The sequence below is a fragment of the Pectinophora gossypiella genome, chromosome 12 (genome assembly GCF_024362695.1).
Source record: "Pectinophora gossypiella chromosome 12, ilPecGoss1.1, whole genome shotgun sequence".
NCBI lineage: Eukaryota > Metazoa > Arthropoda > Insecta > Lepidoptera > Gelechiidae > Pectinophora > Pectinophora gossypiella.
This window is the reverse complement of record NC_065415.1, coordinates 15437202-15454093: the sequence shown is the minus strand read 5'-3', so window position 1 is coordinate 15454093 and position 16892 is coordinate 15437202. Positions and strand designations below refer to the sequence as shown.

The window sequence follows — 16892 nt, the reverse complement described above, 5'->3', positions numbered from 1 at the left end:
GTGTTAGTGACATCGTAACGCACATTGAGGGGGATGATTCAGACCATGATTTTGAGTTAATATCAAGTGGAATTTTCCGTCGCAAAATTCGTGTTTTTTTTTTATTTTTTTTTAAATTAGTTCAATTCTATGCTTTTGCGACGGAAAATTCGACTTGATATTAACTCTGAATAACGAGCTGAATCATACCGTTCAGTATTCGTTACGATGTCAATTACACCCCGTACAAGTATTGTATAGGTTTGGGTGTTAGTCATATCGTAACGAATACTGAGGGGGATGATTCAGACCATGATTCTGAGTTGATATCAAGTGGAATTTCCTGTCGGAAAATTTTTGTTTATTTTATTTTCCGTTCCATATTTTGCGACGGTAAATTCCACTTGATATCAACTCAGAATCATGGTCTGAATCATCCCCCTCAGTATTCGTTACGATATGACTAACACCCATACCTATACAATACTTGTACGGGGTGTAATTGACATCCCTCAAATTGTTACGATATCACTAATAAGCTGTATACAACTTTTACTTCTACACTCAAGCAAGACGCATAATATACAAGTTTTATGTTATATTATGTTATACTAGATAATTGCAATCTCTGTTTGTCATCATTACATGCTTCAAACATTCAAATAATTACACAGTTGTATCTGCGCGGATAAGTAGTTGTAATATTTACTTAGTTAATTGGGAGTTAATTTAGCTTCTATCATAGAATACGCAACAATAGAAAGTACATAATGTAGAAGAATAAGAATATAATATCCTTCAATATTTTTCTTAGAAGTTTTTTAATATATAGAAGGTACAGTCTCCGTAAACCACTAAAGAGAAAGAGAGAGAGAGTTAGAGGGAAACCACTGCCTTATTTTTCCCTTAAAAAGTAGCATGAAGAATGCTACACCGACAAGAGCGTGGCTCTTAAAGTAGTGACAGTCTCCGTCGCACACCAATAAAAGTTGGAGTAAGCATGATCACATAAACATAACAGCCTATATACGTTCCACTACTGGACAAGCTTTCCCCCAATCAACCGGAGTGGGTATGGAGCATACTCCACTATGCTGATCCTTTGCGGATTGAGGAATCGTGCCCTCCGAAGAACGGAATCATATAATTTTACTTTTCGGACAATCAAGTCATTCAAACCTGCAATATCCTTACCAAAGGACAGTTGCATAATGTTATTTCAACAATGGGAATCGAAGAATTTTCATCGGGAATCGAACCCTGAATTGCAGACCGTGAGTTCAACACTCTAACCACCAAGAGCTTGATTTGCTTACCTTATTTTTTATAGGCTTTACTATCAGAAATGCGCCACTGAATGAATTTTAACTATTTGCTGCGTTATTGAATGTGTAATGTGTCTTCAGCCGCACCTTTTGCGCGATAATCAAGCTGATCTGGTCCTCAAGACCCACAAACGATGCTGGTTTCCTTCTAAATTATTTCCTTCACATGGCAATTATGTAAATTAAGAACAGCGCGGTAGAAAAAACTTAAGGAACTTTGGAAGCCTTCCAAGCCATTACCAGTTAGTTTTCCATATTTTCCTTAGTGGTTTTTGAATATATTTCAACTAGGAAACTAACGTGGCGCTTTTCCTTCCTTATACCTATACTAAAAACAATATTTCTTATTATTAGGTTAGACTATTAAGAAGATAAAAATGCGTAGGAATTACCGGCTGCGAACCAATAGTTTTTTTTTTTTTTTGTTTTTTAAGAACGTCTAGAGCCCTGTGCCGAGGTTTTTCTTGCTACTTTTCCTCGGCTATACAGGTCGTGAGAAGCTGCAGTAGTCTTAGACGGATGAGAAATTCGACACAATACCAAACCATGTACCAATAACGATCAATCGATTTTCTTATTGTGTAGGTTGTGAGGTGGAATACCAACCTCATCAACCCTGGTGTCAGGATTATTATTGAGCCGCCAAACGCCCCTGACATGGCTCATGTAACGACTACATTCTTACATCAGTAAATAGTAACCGGGACCAACGGCTTAACGTGCCTTCCGAAGCACGAATCACCTTACTTTCGGACAATCAGGTAATCAGCCTGTAATGTCCTAACCAAACTAGGGATCACAAAGTGATTTTTGTGATAATTATGTCCCTACCGGGATGGGAACCCAGGGCCTCAGGATCGTGAGCCCAACGCTCAACCACTGAGTCATAATATATAATATAAATTAATCATTCTTTATTGGTACATGGTTTGGAGAATAAAGATTTAAATGTTTTTCAGTTTTTGTTTGAAACAAAGTCCACAGATTGTCCCGTAAATACTTAATGGATCTATCGAAACTGGTAGATATTTCGCCTAATTATCCAAAGTAGTTTAACTACAATGACGATGAAAACTAAAAGATGAAATGTAGGTGGTAGCACTGTTGAGTGTTCATAAATTTTGACAGTTCTCCAAACTGTCCAGCTAAAATTCGTGATAAATTGCTTTAAAATGTGGAGCAACGTGAAGTGTCCCGTCTCATCTGAAGGATGAGTTAGGAAAAAGGAAAGAAAAGCAGCCAGTTGGGAAAAGGCAGTTTTGATTGAAAATAAGTTTTTATAAGGTTTCTTCTCTCCGATCTGTAGGTAATAAATCTCTCTCTCTCTCTCTCTCTCTCTATTTAAGAGCTGCGCTCTTGTCGGTGGAGTAACCGCCATTTCTCTCTTCTTCCCGCCAAAACCTTTACCTCCCGATACGACACGACCTGCACCTTCTCATTTATTTGCTTCTCTTTTGTTTGTTTGTTTAGGTAATAAATATAACACTATAATTTTGCACTATGTTAAACGCTGCGCAAAGGGTTATAGAGTAAAAAATATAACCAAAACAAAATGTTTGTTTATTCAAATAGTATGAGGAACTGTCAAAATTTTCAGAACACTCAACAGTAGCGACACCTGGTGGGAGAAGTAGGCAATGTTTATCTTAATAATTGTCCTTTTTGATTCCGTGATAGATTTACGTAGTTTGCGTACTATTATTATTCCTTATTCTATGACAGACATGTTCAGATAACGTGTAACTTAGTAACTTACAATTGTTGTACAGTCATGAGCAATGTGGGTACATAATTTATGTACCCACTTTGGGACTCTGTCGCACTAACATATTTGACATTTAGTGAGACTCACAGTTCAATTTGTCAAAAAAGTTAATGTGACATGGTACCAAAGTGTATACATACTAATGCTCGTGACAGTACAATCCCGATTCAGGCTCTATCTAAACCACTGAATACTGCTTTATGAATTTGAATTCATGTTTAAATCATAAATAAATTACATTACGCGCTTTCCACGATTTGTGCTTGATTAATGGCAAAAGACTCGCCCCCTAATTACATGGAACTCAAACATAGCTGGCAAGGAATGTGTATTTAGATAGTATACCAATGCTAAACACCTCTGACTACCCCCTTAGTGGATACAGGCGCGGCGTGAACCTGTGTATTGTTTTGAATATGCGCGCGTATCTTGTCCTAGCGCAGTGGGACCTTCATAGATGGCGATTCGGCTCACCACCTATCTCGTTGGTCTAACAGAAAGCTCGATGAGGTGTGGGTAGTTAGTTCATCTTGCGATAAATACCTCTGACGTTTTTAACCGACTTCATAACAGAAACTGGTTATATATTTTTACCTTATATTGTCTTGGGGAAGTTTCAAAACGTGACTTTAAACTCTAAAGTAAATCTGATATTGAAGTAGACCTCCGCCTCCTCTGTTATGAGGCGAGGTGTTGAAGAAATTACACAATTTAGTGCTAAAGTGCTGCACTTCTGCCGTTCAGTTGCTGCCTCATTAAGTAAAGTAGGCACTGTAGCATAGGCAGTGCCACACCAACTGTTAGTTAACGTTACTGTCGAGATTTTGTAGCTGGAATTTATTTCCGCAATTTAAAGAAAGAAAGAGTAAACGTTTCTTACTTTCTTTCCTAAAGAAGGAACACAACAGAACAGAATTACCTGGTTTTACTTAACATCTGTGATATATCTGTCATACTCTGTTGAGTATGACAGATATAACTTAAAATAAAATTAGATGGTGTTTACAGGAATCAGCACCAATGTCAAAATTCAAAGATTGCGGGTGAAAACTCAGTACAACTTACCAATCATTAATGAACAATAATAGATATATAATTACATTTATTTACATTATTTACATTTATTACATTACACATACAAATAGTATAGATAGTACACACAAAAAAATTGCTAATAATACCCAAGCAACACACGAGCCACAGAATGAACAACTTTATGTACATAAACTTATATTTCTTTATCTAGTAATTGTAGAATTGTAGAATCACATAAGATAAACAGTCTATTTACGGCCCACTGCTGGGCACAGGGCTCTCCTCAATCAATCGGAGGGGATGTAGAGTATACTCCACCACGCTGGTTCACTATGTGTTGCTGGAGATGTTTTTTTGCGGCTAACAGCCGAGTGGTTCAGTAGGAATCATCATCTCCCTAGCATTATCCCGTTTTTTTCACAGGGTCTGCTTACCTAACCCGAAGATTTGACAGATCCGGTTTTCTACAGAAGCGACTGCCTGTCTGACCTTCCAACCCGCGAAGGGAAAACGAGCCCAATACAGGTTAGGTTACATACCTCCGAAAATGCGTTTCTAGGGAATGTGGGTTTCCTCACAAGGTTTCCTTCACCGCTGAGCACGTGATAATCATTTATGATCCAAACATGAATTCGAAAACAAATTCGACAATCATACTCATAATCGTGGTTCATTATTTATCATTATAAGATTACTAAATCTTTTAAGGGGCAATGTATACGTTTTTACAATAAGATTCCCATTGACATTCAGAATTTGCCTTTCAACTGTTTTAAGACAGTAGTTAAACAAAAACTTTACAAAAAAGGTTATTATAAAGTTAGTGATTAGTTAGAAGATATGAATGCATGGGATTAACTGTCTGAGAACTGATATTAGGCAGCTAAATTACTCAATTGTATACCAATATTTTATGTTTTATGTTTATTTTTATTTTTTTAAAGAATGTCTAGGGCCCTGTACCGAGGTTTTTCTTGCAGCTTCTTTTCCCCGGCTATACAGGTTGTGAGAAGCTGCAGTAGTTTTAGGCGGATGAGACGTTCGTTATGTAAAATTGACGATTCAAAGTGTAACTATGTTACCTACTGAATAAAGATATTTTTGAATTTGAATTTGAATTTGAATTAAGAATCATTAAAATAAAATATCGGGTGAAATGAAAAATAAATGATGACAAAAGAAGAAAGACATTGGATTAGAGTTCGGGTAACGCGAAATAAATCTGTTCTGGATATTAATTTGTGGATTGAGGAAAGTTTTTCAATAATATTAGTCCGATGGCCGCTTGCTCAGTTCGTGGCTGGCATCCGAAATGAGAGGCTTTGTCTCTTGACTTATAACCGATGCTTCCTTTAGATCCGTTCGATTAAAGGAAAAACAATAATTGCTTAACCACTGGGGACAAAGGTCAAAAGAACAGATTTGGAATCAATATTTTAATTTTAGGGGAAAGTCTTGTTGTGTAGGGTGACAATAAGATTTCTGTCATGGTCCTGTATTTAAAATTAACTTATTTTATTTTCCACATTGAGGAGCTCGGTGGCGCAGCGGTTAACGCGCTCGGTCTGCGATTGTTGAAGTTAAGCAACTTTCGCAAAGGCCGGTCATAGGATAGGTGACCACAAAAAAAAAAGTTTTCATCTCGAGCTCCTCCGTGCTTTGGAAGGCACGTTAAGCCGTTGGTCCCGGCTGCATTAGCAGTCGTTAATAACCATCAATCAGCACTGGGCCCGCGTAATGGTTTAAGGCCCGATCTCCCTATCCATCCATAGGGAAGGCCCGTGCCCCAGCAGTGGGGACGTTAATAGGCTGGTGATGATGAATAGCATAGTGTATGTTGCTTCTGATGATGATTTTCCACATCTCGATGATGCAACTTTAATGAGAGTGAGGGAAGCGAAAGTGGCATGTCAGGATCGTAGTAATGGAGGACTTTCCAGGCTACGTTCCCCAAAAAAAAATGTAGATGGCGCTGTTCAGATTTAACTTGATGATTATCTATTTTGTCATTACTCGGGTACAGTCATGAGCAATATCATGTACCCACTTTAGAACCCTGTCGCACTATCACATTTGACATTTAATGCGACTTACGGTTTTATTTGTCAAAAAAGTTAATATGACATGGTTTCAAAGTGTATAATACATATTAGTACTTGTTGGGGTCTGCGGTTGGTCGTATATTCCCTCATTCAGCGCTTATCGCTATCGACCCACTAAGGTCGATTAATTCTTTCAAATATTTTTCCTCTCAGACGACGCCCTGAGCCGAGGTTCGCGCCCAACTGGGCACCCTCAGGCCTGTTGTCTTGAACGTTGTACCGGGTGAGAGCCTTCAGCGCTCCCCATTTGTCCGGCCAAGTAGTTAATGCCATCTGCGGCAAATCTACAGTAAGTCACGTCAAAAAAAAAAAATTTTCGGATGAGAAACCTCGTCTTCCCCATTTGTCCGGCCAAGTAGTTAATGCCATTTCCGGAAAATCTACAATAAGTCACGTCAGTAAGTAAAGTAAGACAGAAGGAGTGGAATTCTCTGCCGTCTTCTGTATTTCCGAATGCATATAAACCGGGTGCTTTCAAGGCCAGAGTGAACAGGCACCTTCTGGGCGAGCTCCATCTTAGGCCTCGTCAATGCCTTCGGGCAAGGCTGAGGCCAAGAGCAAACCCATCAAAAGTAAAAAAGCAGCCTTTAACTCACCGTATTGGTAGGTAGGATCATTTACTAATGATCTGACTCTCGCTTACCTGAAAAAAAAAAGAAAATATTAGAAACTTAATAAAAATAAAAGTTTTTAAAAATAAAAGTTCGGCGACAGGAAGCTGGTGGAGGCCAAACTGCATAGCCTAGACCACCGCCGTAAAGTCGCCTGTCTGTCGGTTTTTTACAGATTGTACTTCGGGGAGTGTGCACAGGAGCTCCATCGGCTCATTCCACCAAGTCCATTCTATCTGAGGACATCCAGACGTACGGCGGGTTACCATCCTTACTTGGTTGACATACCACTAATCCGCACCAAGCGCTTCGCTTCATCCTTCATAATGCGCACAGCCAAGGAATGGAATGGGCTGCCGGCGTCGGTGTTTCCTGACTCTTATAACCTGGGGTCCTTTAAATCACGGGTGAATAGGCATTTTCTGGGTAAGCTCGTTCCAACGTCGATCTCTTCTTCTTGTAGAAGAACGAAGTCAAGAGCAAACCCATCTTAATTAAAAAAAAAAAAAGTTGCAACATTACCTACTTCCTATTATTCCTTATTCCTTCCTATATCACTGCAAGTCTCCCGGATGTAATATTACTCGAAATGATCTATATGAACATGACATGTGTGCATAATATTGTTATTTTGAATAGCATAGAGGAGGCATATGCGAGGAGCTCGGTGGCGCAGCCGTAAACGCGCTCGGCCTGCGATTGTTGAAGTTAAGCAACTTTCGCAAAGGCCGGTAATAGGATGGGTGACCACAAAAAAAAAGTTTTCATCTCGAGCTCCTCCGTGCTTCGGAAGGCACGTCAAGCCGTTGGTCCCGACTGCATTAGCAGTCGTTAATAACGACCAATCCGCACTGGGCCCGCGTGGTGGTTTAAGGCCCGATCTCCCTATCCATAGGAGGGCCCGTGCCCTAGCACTGGGGACGTTAATGGGCTGGTGATGATGAATAGCATAGTGTATGTTGTTTCTTCTTCTATCGTGTGGTTTGTGTGTAGATCCCTAGTTTGGTTAGGACCTTACAGGCTGATCACTTGATTGTCCGAAAGTAAGATGATGCGAAATGATGAGAACCATTTTAAAGGTAGTAATAATTTTATGAATTTTAATCTTTTTAAGCGTAAAAGATGGTGTGACGACCACAATGCTTATCGGAGGGTTTGGCCGGAGATCGCGCAAAGTCGAAAGGAGTGGAAGAATCAAGGGGAGGCCTTTGCCCAGCAGTGAGTATTCGATCCCACTAAATAATCCGGCTAAATAAAATAAGATGCGGAATTAAATTATTTATATTAAAAATATTCTTAGATATCTCTTTATTTTGGTGCAATAAAGAATATTTGTAATTGTATTTGTATTCTTTCAATTTATACTTCTTCTTCTTCTATCGTGTGGGTTTGTGAGGTGAATTACCAACCTCATCAACCCCGGTGTCAGGGTTACTACCTACTGAGCCGCCAAAGGCCCCTGACATGACTCATATAACGACTACGTACTTACATCAGTAAATATTGTAAATTTTTAAATGATTAGGTGTAATCAATTTCGGTTTTTCAATTATGAATTCTAATATAGACCCCAGTCCTGAACTAAATAGGTACTTACATCTAAAATCCAACACGAGGTCGTTATCACTTGATTTCCTATCAAACGGAGAGATTAGATCACATGAATTAGTTTAATTAGTTCCAACTAACCAATACCGAACTAACCTTCCACTAAATTACACTACCGATTACCGATTGCGAAACTCGTTACGATACAATTCAAAATAAGTTAGTTTCGAACTAGTCAAATCAGTTACTTTTTACTAAACGTCAAAACACGAAATTACTATGGAATTTGTATGAAAAAGCAACCTGTGACGTCATAGAAAAACGTGATAAAATGTCGGACTTTTTATTATACGATTTTCTTCATTAAAATTCATGAATAAATTATATGTAAATAAAAAAGAAAATGTTACATATCGGGTTATCCTAGTTTATAGGGTTATCGGGTTATCCTAGTAGGGTATCCTAGTTAATAGGATACCCAAAGACACATAAAGATTTGTAGAGGAAATAAAGTTTTTATTTACTTACTTACTCGTTAGTTCTAGATCTTTCTTTATTTAGTAACCAGAATTTCATAATTTATCTTAAACCTAGTACACGACCCAATTTAACCATAATAAATGGTTTCTCTCGTGTGGATTGTGAAGTCAATAACCAAGCTCATCAACCCTGGTGTCAGGGTTACTATTGAGCCGCCAAAGGCCCCTGACATAACATAAGTAATTGTGACCTAACAACTTAAAGTGTCTCCCGAAGCACGAAGGTCTTTTATTTTTCAAACGACCACGTAATTTTTCAAAGCTTTCCTAAGCCTACTAGAGGCAGTCCCACAAAGTAATATTTTTGCTTCGTAAGTGCTCATCTAACACCGTCCGTGCGCTTGAACCACCTGATTGCCTGAAAAAGTAATATGACTCCGTGCTTCGCAGTGCACATTAAGCCACTGGTCCCGGCTATTAGCTGTAAAAACACGTCCACTAACCCGTAGTAAAGCAGCGTGGTATAGTATGCTCCATACCTCCTCCGGTTGATTGAGGGGAGGCATTGCAGTGGGACGCATATAGGCTGTTTATGATTTATTTATGAAGTCGTCATCTAAAATCGATCCCAAAACATCCACATTGAAAGACCAACGCTGTAACCACTAGACCACAAAGATTGTTAACATTTAATGAATAAATAACGAGTGGTTGAAAACCGTAAAAGTTCGTTAAAAAGTTCGTACCAAAGTTCGTACAAACTTGTTAATTATATCCGACTATGAGAAGGATGAACGTTGGGAACAAATGAAACGAACCTACAAATTAATGGGTTATTAACGAGTAAAGGTCAGAAACGGAATTGAAAATGTTTTAATTTTTGAGTTATTAAGTGCAAGTTTCACTAACAGAGTCGGCTCGACCATTATAGACGGCGACACGGCTCACCATACTCGTATCACCTTGGTCTAACAGCTCGGTTTGACCCCGCTACCGACCCCGTCGGCGTGGTTGACGACTTCCCCCAATCAGCGCTTATCGCTATCGACCCACTAGGGTCGATTAATTCTTTCAAATATTTTTCCTCCCAGACGACGCCCTGAGCCGAGATTGGCGCCCAACTGGGCACCCTCAGGCCTGTTGTCTTAAACGCTGTATCGGGTGAGAGCCTTCAGCGTTCCCCATTTGTCCGGCCAAGGTTAATGCCAGCTGCGGCAAATCTACAATAAGTCACGTCAAAAAAAAAACTAGCAGCTAGGTGAGATGTGGGTAGGTACTTAGTTCATCTTATAGAATAGAAATAGTTTATTATAAAAAAAAAATAATTTAGAAAAACCCCCGACCAAAAAAAAGTACGCAATTATTATTACAAAAGGTTAAAAGTGCTAAACCTTATAAAAAGCAAAAAATAACTTTTAACACTACTCAAGTACCAACTAAAGCATGTCAGACTATCTACTCGGGACTTTGTGCCACCTTTATCTCGGAGGCATAACCGCTAATTTTGAACTGCAAATGGCTATCTTGGTCTGCTGTTGACCGTACGTATGAATTTTTCAGCAAAAAAAAAAATCAGCTATCTATATTTCTTTTGGGTGAAGTAGCCTGGAAAGTCCTTCATTTGGGCTAGTTAGTTTGCTATGGCGGATAAAATACAAGTATAATGAATAAATTGAAATTCTGGAATCTAGAACAAATGTAGGCCAGACTAGAGAAGAGATGGAAAATAGCATATAGCAAAAATATAATAGCATTAGTAGCATGGAAAATGCTGCACCGACAAGAGCGTGGCTCTTAAATTGATGATGATGAGCCTGGAAAGTGGTTTTAGCCTTTCGCCTCTTGGCGCTCTGTCCGAACGTGTTAAAAGACAATTTCTAGAAATGCGTTTCTGGCAAACACCCCACGTTCATATTAAAACCGGTATTAAATTAGTGAAGTAAGAGCGATGGAAACACCAATCTGCGCAATCTCGTTACAACGAACGTTGGTGAGGCGTTTTATGGGATATTCCCATTTGTATGCATTTGTGTGTCAGGATCGAAGCAAATGGAATTCTATAGTCTCTGCTTACCCCGGTGGGAAATAGGCGTGAGTTTATGTATGTATGTATGTATGTATGCTAAAACGGACGCCGGTCAAACGTTGCGGTGAAAGAATTTGGGCCAAGTGTGGGGAGATAGGCGAAGACGACATGTGGGGAATAGAACAAAAGGTAAATTACAGGGCCCTATCTCAGTAGGACACCGCTTAAATCGCTTTAAGCGATAAGGCCGCCATTTTACTATGTACTTAGTTAAGAGTCTTTGTAACTATTTCTTTTTATTTTGCTGCAATAAATTGTATTTGTATTGTATTTGTATTGACACCGACCACGGTCGAGTCACTAACAAAGTGTAATCAGAAATCAGAATCATTGATTCAACGTAATAATCATGGATAAACTTTTTGAAGGTCAATATAACATTTTTGAATTTACGTCATTTCGCAAGGTGTTATGGCTGAGGAGAAGAAATGACAAGAAACTGCAACAGCAACACATCTTTTAAATCAATAAGGGGATACATTACAAGGTATTTAATAACTAGAGGAACACATTCATTCACTGTATGCAGCCATATAAAGGCTACCTCCGTGGCGTCCGTGGAACAACCACTGGGGTTGAGCGTTGTGCTCACAATCTGAAGGTTCCGGGTTCGGGTCCGGTGGGGACAAATCACAAAAATCACTTTGTGATCCCTAGTTTGGTTATAACATTACAGGCTGATCACCTGATTGTCCGAAAGTAAGATGCTTCGGAAGGCACGTTAAGCCGTTATTATGTGTTTTAATTATGATAATGGCCCCGATTCCTGCAGACACCGCCTAATTTTATTTTAAGTTATATCCGTCATTTTCATATCCGTCGAAAAGGAAAGGGACGGATGATTCACAGCTCTTAATTTTAGGAAGAATGAGTAAATGAATGAATAACCCGGGCGAATCAAAAGGTACGTCGCTGGTATGCAATCCGTTTGACGTGCTGTCTACTTAACTATGTCGGGTTATTGACGGGTGTAAAATTTTTAGACGGTTGGTTTAGATTTGTGCTTAAAATTGACGTGTGTTCCATAAATTTTATGCTTGTCGATTACCCGTCCCTTTCCTTTTCGGCGGATAAGAAAATGACAGATATAACTTAAAATAAAATTAGATGGTATTTACAGGAATTAGCACCATTAACCGCGTAAACTTAAAACAATGTAGAAGAAGAGATTGTCAACAAATTGTGACCATGCAGGAATTTTACAGTCCATCAATCCGTGCTTGTGACATGGCGGGAAAGAGAAGCAGCTGAACGTGTTCTATGTTTTTTATTCGCTCCCAGTCGTAAACCTCGTATAACAAATAGACAACCAATCTCTGTAAAACTGTCCACGGCCCATCGTGGCACAAGCGACGGCGTGTAACGATACTGTACAACCGATATTGCACTTCATTTGAACAACCATAGCGTCTTAATTTGAGGGAACGAACTCTTACTATCTACATAACGCAATGTACGTATAAAGCACGGTGTTCTTCTATCATGTGGTTTGTGAGGACCAACCTTATCAACCCTGGTTTCAGGGTTATTATTGAGCTGCCAGAGGCCCATGACGTGACGTGACGTACAACACGGTTCAGACACTTTTTCAGAAAATCTACTTAGTGAATGAGCCCAGTGAAGAAGGAAAATTTTTATATCACTTAAACCAAATCCCAATCCGAAAAAGGCAGTCGACTCTCCGGCAATTAAGTTGAATTTTAATGGAATACCCGAGTTGAATCTGCGCACTCGTAAAGTTACCCGATTCTCGTGATTGAATCATTTCCATCGACGTTTTCCTTTTCCATAATATTCTTTAGGCATCTGCTGGACGAGAAGGAAGTAATATGATGCTGACGACCTGATTACTCTACCCAATAGAAGCATTCAATCAGCTCGCAACAACAAACATTTTTTCTCTTCTAACGTGTGGGTTATATAATCCACCTCGGATTACCTACCTCATCAACCCATGGTTGAATTCAAACAAATGCCCCTGACATATCCCTATCTATCCCTAGTGCCGTATTTATCAAAAGTTACAAGTCTACACGTTTACAAGCTACAAGTTACTCACCAGTACGTGTAAATTTTTCGTGTAAAACTTTTTGTTTTGGTTTTTTTTTCTGTGTATTTATCGATTTCCGTGTGGTTTCTGTCCTGTGTGAAATATAATGCACTTGTCTGTCTGTGTCTGTGGTGTCCGGAAGTAATAAATGTTTCTTTCTTTCTTTCTTTCTTAAATTTCGTTTAATATCAAAAAAGTACAGGAATGTTCCCAGGAACGGGAATTGTAATGTTTTATAAATTTAAAGAAGATGATGATGAAGAATGGATGTATGTAATAAAAAAAATGTAAGCTATGGGTTTACTCGAATTTATTAATCACTAAGAAAACCAAAGTTACACAAAAATATAAATAGGTATTTGGAACTTTTAAATCCTAAGGGTACATTCCAGGTATTCAAGGCCACTGGTCATTCGTTAAGCATTATTAAAAAAAATAAGAAAGGTATTATAAAAACCTCCCTAGATCGTTTGCCCTCGGCGGCGGGAAGGAAGCCGAGCCGACTAGGAGCAGCTACCAATAAGCTGTAGCAGAACAGCTGTACAAAACACCCGTCATAGAACAGAACAGCCTTCGTAAAACAGCCGTCACAAAACACCTTCGCAAAACAGCCATCCCAAAACAGCCACCCCAAAACACCTCCTGTGGACAAAACGCACAGGGGTAAATCAAACCTCTAGGGGCGGAGGCACAACCCAACTAACTCCCCAAAATCGTATAAAAAGACTCACCTGTCGGAGGTCGAGAAGCCACGTATGCGGCCAACGTACGATGACGTCGATGCCACGACGCTGGGACAAAATGGCGGAGCAACGTGTCCACGCCACGGACACCAAAACCACACCTATTCGGAACAAATCGCACATTAGAATCCTGACCGCAAACACTAACACTCACGAGTCACGACAGATGACAGAAATGTATAACTTACTTACCAGAATAAAAATTTACGAAGATTTGGCGGCGCGTGCGACGGAGTTGCGGGCCACCGGTCACACGCTTATAAACCGCCTAAAAGAAAAACAATGACAACATATATCGACACTGATAATCACGATTAAAATGCTATAACGCATTATAAAGACAAATTCTCACCCGAAATTCGAACTACAGAATATATCCAAAACTTTGGTAGGGATGTAGGAGCGTCATAAAGGTAACGTTTCTTTTTGACCCAATATCCTAACACGGGAAATAATTATACGACACAGCAATGATTCACAGCGACAGGTAATTTCCAGATTATTAATAATATTTTTTTCCCCGAAGTAAACGGAGAATTTCGCCAGAGTAATTGCTTGTCAAGTTAAACGCTTGGAGAAATTATGTGGATAATATAAATTTGTTTAGCTAGACAGGAGGTGTCCTAAATCAAAACGAGGGTTACAAGAACCGTCTCATTATCATACTAACGGCAAGCTTGAATTATTAGTGTACTACGCATTTTAATGATCATAGGGCTCTTCATTTTGAGTGTTATTTGACCAGCGACCTAGGGGGTTAAAAATGACACATAGAAGCAATTCATCTAAAAAAGCAATATTGTTATTTGACATTTGTGTGCATTGCGCACTTACTTTTATATGCGCAAATGTCAAATTGCAATATTGCTCATTTAGCAGAATTGCTTCTATGTAGCATTTTTAACCACCCCGTTTATAAAATCTTACAAGCCCTGTATTACAAGTTTTTTATTATTACAAGAATGCGTTTGTCAAAACTACACATGTAAATTACATGTTACAAGTGTCAATATTCATTTCACAAGTTATTACAATGCCTATACTTTTTTTGATAAACGAAATTTACACGTACTTTTGAGTAACTTGTAGCTTGTGAACGTGTAGACTTGTAACTTTTGGTAAACACGGCACTGATGGTAAGTGGTCGCCGTCGCCTATGGACTATTGCTTTCTTAGATGAATTGCTTCGATGTGGCCATTTTAACCCTCCAGAGCAGTGTTTCTTCGTCGGAATCCATTTTCACACTGATTGTAGCCAGTGTTTCCAGCTAGTGTGAGGGGCCTCTTAGAAGTAGTTTTCTCGCAACTAATCCAAAGAACTAAACGCAATCTTCATCACGAAATTAATGGGAGAAGTGATTATCGTGTTATTATCCATGGCACCTGTGTAGAGACCCCAGCTTAGCGAGACAGCGTAAACGCAAGGCATTCCGAGGGAAAATGTTATACTCTTATGTATTATGTTGCCTTAGGGATGTCGCTTTTTATTTAGTTACCTATTTATCTATTGAGAAATACAGTTTTACTACTGCACTAACGGAACAATCCAATGCCTACAGTAACTTCTTATATCGTGTGGGTTGGAACGTGGATTACCAACCTCATCAACCCTGGTGTCAGGGTTATTATTGAGCCGCCATAGGCTCTCGACGTGGCCCATGTAACGACTACTTACTTACATCATAAGTAGTAACCGGGACCAACGGCTTAACCTGCCTTCCGAAGCACGGATCATCTTACTTTCGGACAACTAACAGTAATTTTTTTTTTGACGTGACTTATTGTAGATTTGCCGCAGATGGCATTAACTACTTGGCCGGACAAATGGGGAGCGCTGAAGGCTCTCACTCACTCAACTAACAGTAACTAACTGTAACTGTTGTAATAAATAGTACAATTTTACGTTGTGGTGTAACAGATGTAAAGTTGCATAAACAAGTTTAATTTGCTGTAAAATATGTCAATATCTGGATGTTGAGCAATCATGACATTGAGCAAGGATCATCACCATCATTATTCATGAGCCACGCTCTTGTCGGTGTAGCATTCTGCATGATACTTTTTTAGGGAAAAATAGGGCAGTGGTTTTCCTCTTGCCTTCCGCCCAGCAGTACTGTCTGACGCGAGTGGGATGGCGCCCAGAGTAGTCCATTTCAAACCGTACTAAGACCCCTGTACTCCGCCTGTGTTTTATAATAAACTATTTCTATTCTATTCTATTCTACTGAGTGTCTGCACTATAGAGAGAGTGGAATATCTACTCGTATGATGTTTTTCGTCATGTCACATATTATGTCAGATGAATATTGATTTATAATGATGAATTTGTTATTATATTCAATTAAACAGCGTTCAAATCTTGTATTTTATTGGGAACAGAAATATTAATTTTACATCTGTAACATGACACAAAACCATAGAAAAGCATCATAGATTCCCCACAGATAAAGTCTATTATATTTCTGCCCTAGGTAAAACGACTATCTCAATACCGTTATCCCCTTTTTCACCGCTTACTTACGGTTTTTTACTGAAGCGACTGCCTGTTTGACCTTCCATACCGAAGGGAATACCAGCCCAATTCAGGTTAGGTCAGTACTCAATAGTGCCCATACTGAATAACTCTAGGTAAAAGCTTTCAAATATTTATTAGCAAGTACTGAAATAGGGTAAAAGTACATAAGTAATGTACATCCATCCATTGTTCCATTACAACTTTGATATCATGTAACATTTTCGCAGCGAAACCTAGTTTTGATTTAAACTTAAGTTTGTTTTCCTTTAGTTCGGTCTAGCATCGAATTCAAAGCTTTACCTTTGGAGTCACAACCACCATAAATTACCTTTAATTTATATCAAGAGCATCGTGTAATGGACGTGAAAAATCACCTTAAACACTTAAGACATAAAGCGCACCCCTGACAGAAGCGACCGCAGTAATTATCGGGCACACCTGCGGTAAGACGCCTGTACTTCACGAGGTGGGATAGCACTACCATCACATTTCAGCCGTTGCAATTACTCATGAATATGTTAAATTAGAGCTTCTTGTGACTTCAATTATTTTGCTTACTTCTGCGTATTATATTCGTGGGCCGGAAGGCACGTTAGGCGGTCGCGACTACTTGCCGTAAAAGCCTTGCAGGCTTTTTCCGAACAGTGGGACGTA

At 39.2% G+C, this 16892-nt stretch overlaps 1 protein-coding gene across 1 annotated transcript in view; it reads right to left on the bottom strand.

Annotated features, from left to right (window-relative positions):
• The window catches only part of LOC126371640 (uncharacterized), a 342871-nt gene that overhangs the window by 213106 nt on the left and 112873 nt on the right, over positions 1 to 16892 (bottom strand). The gene's annotated exons all lie outside the window — the stretch shown is intronic.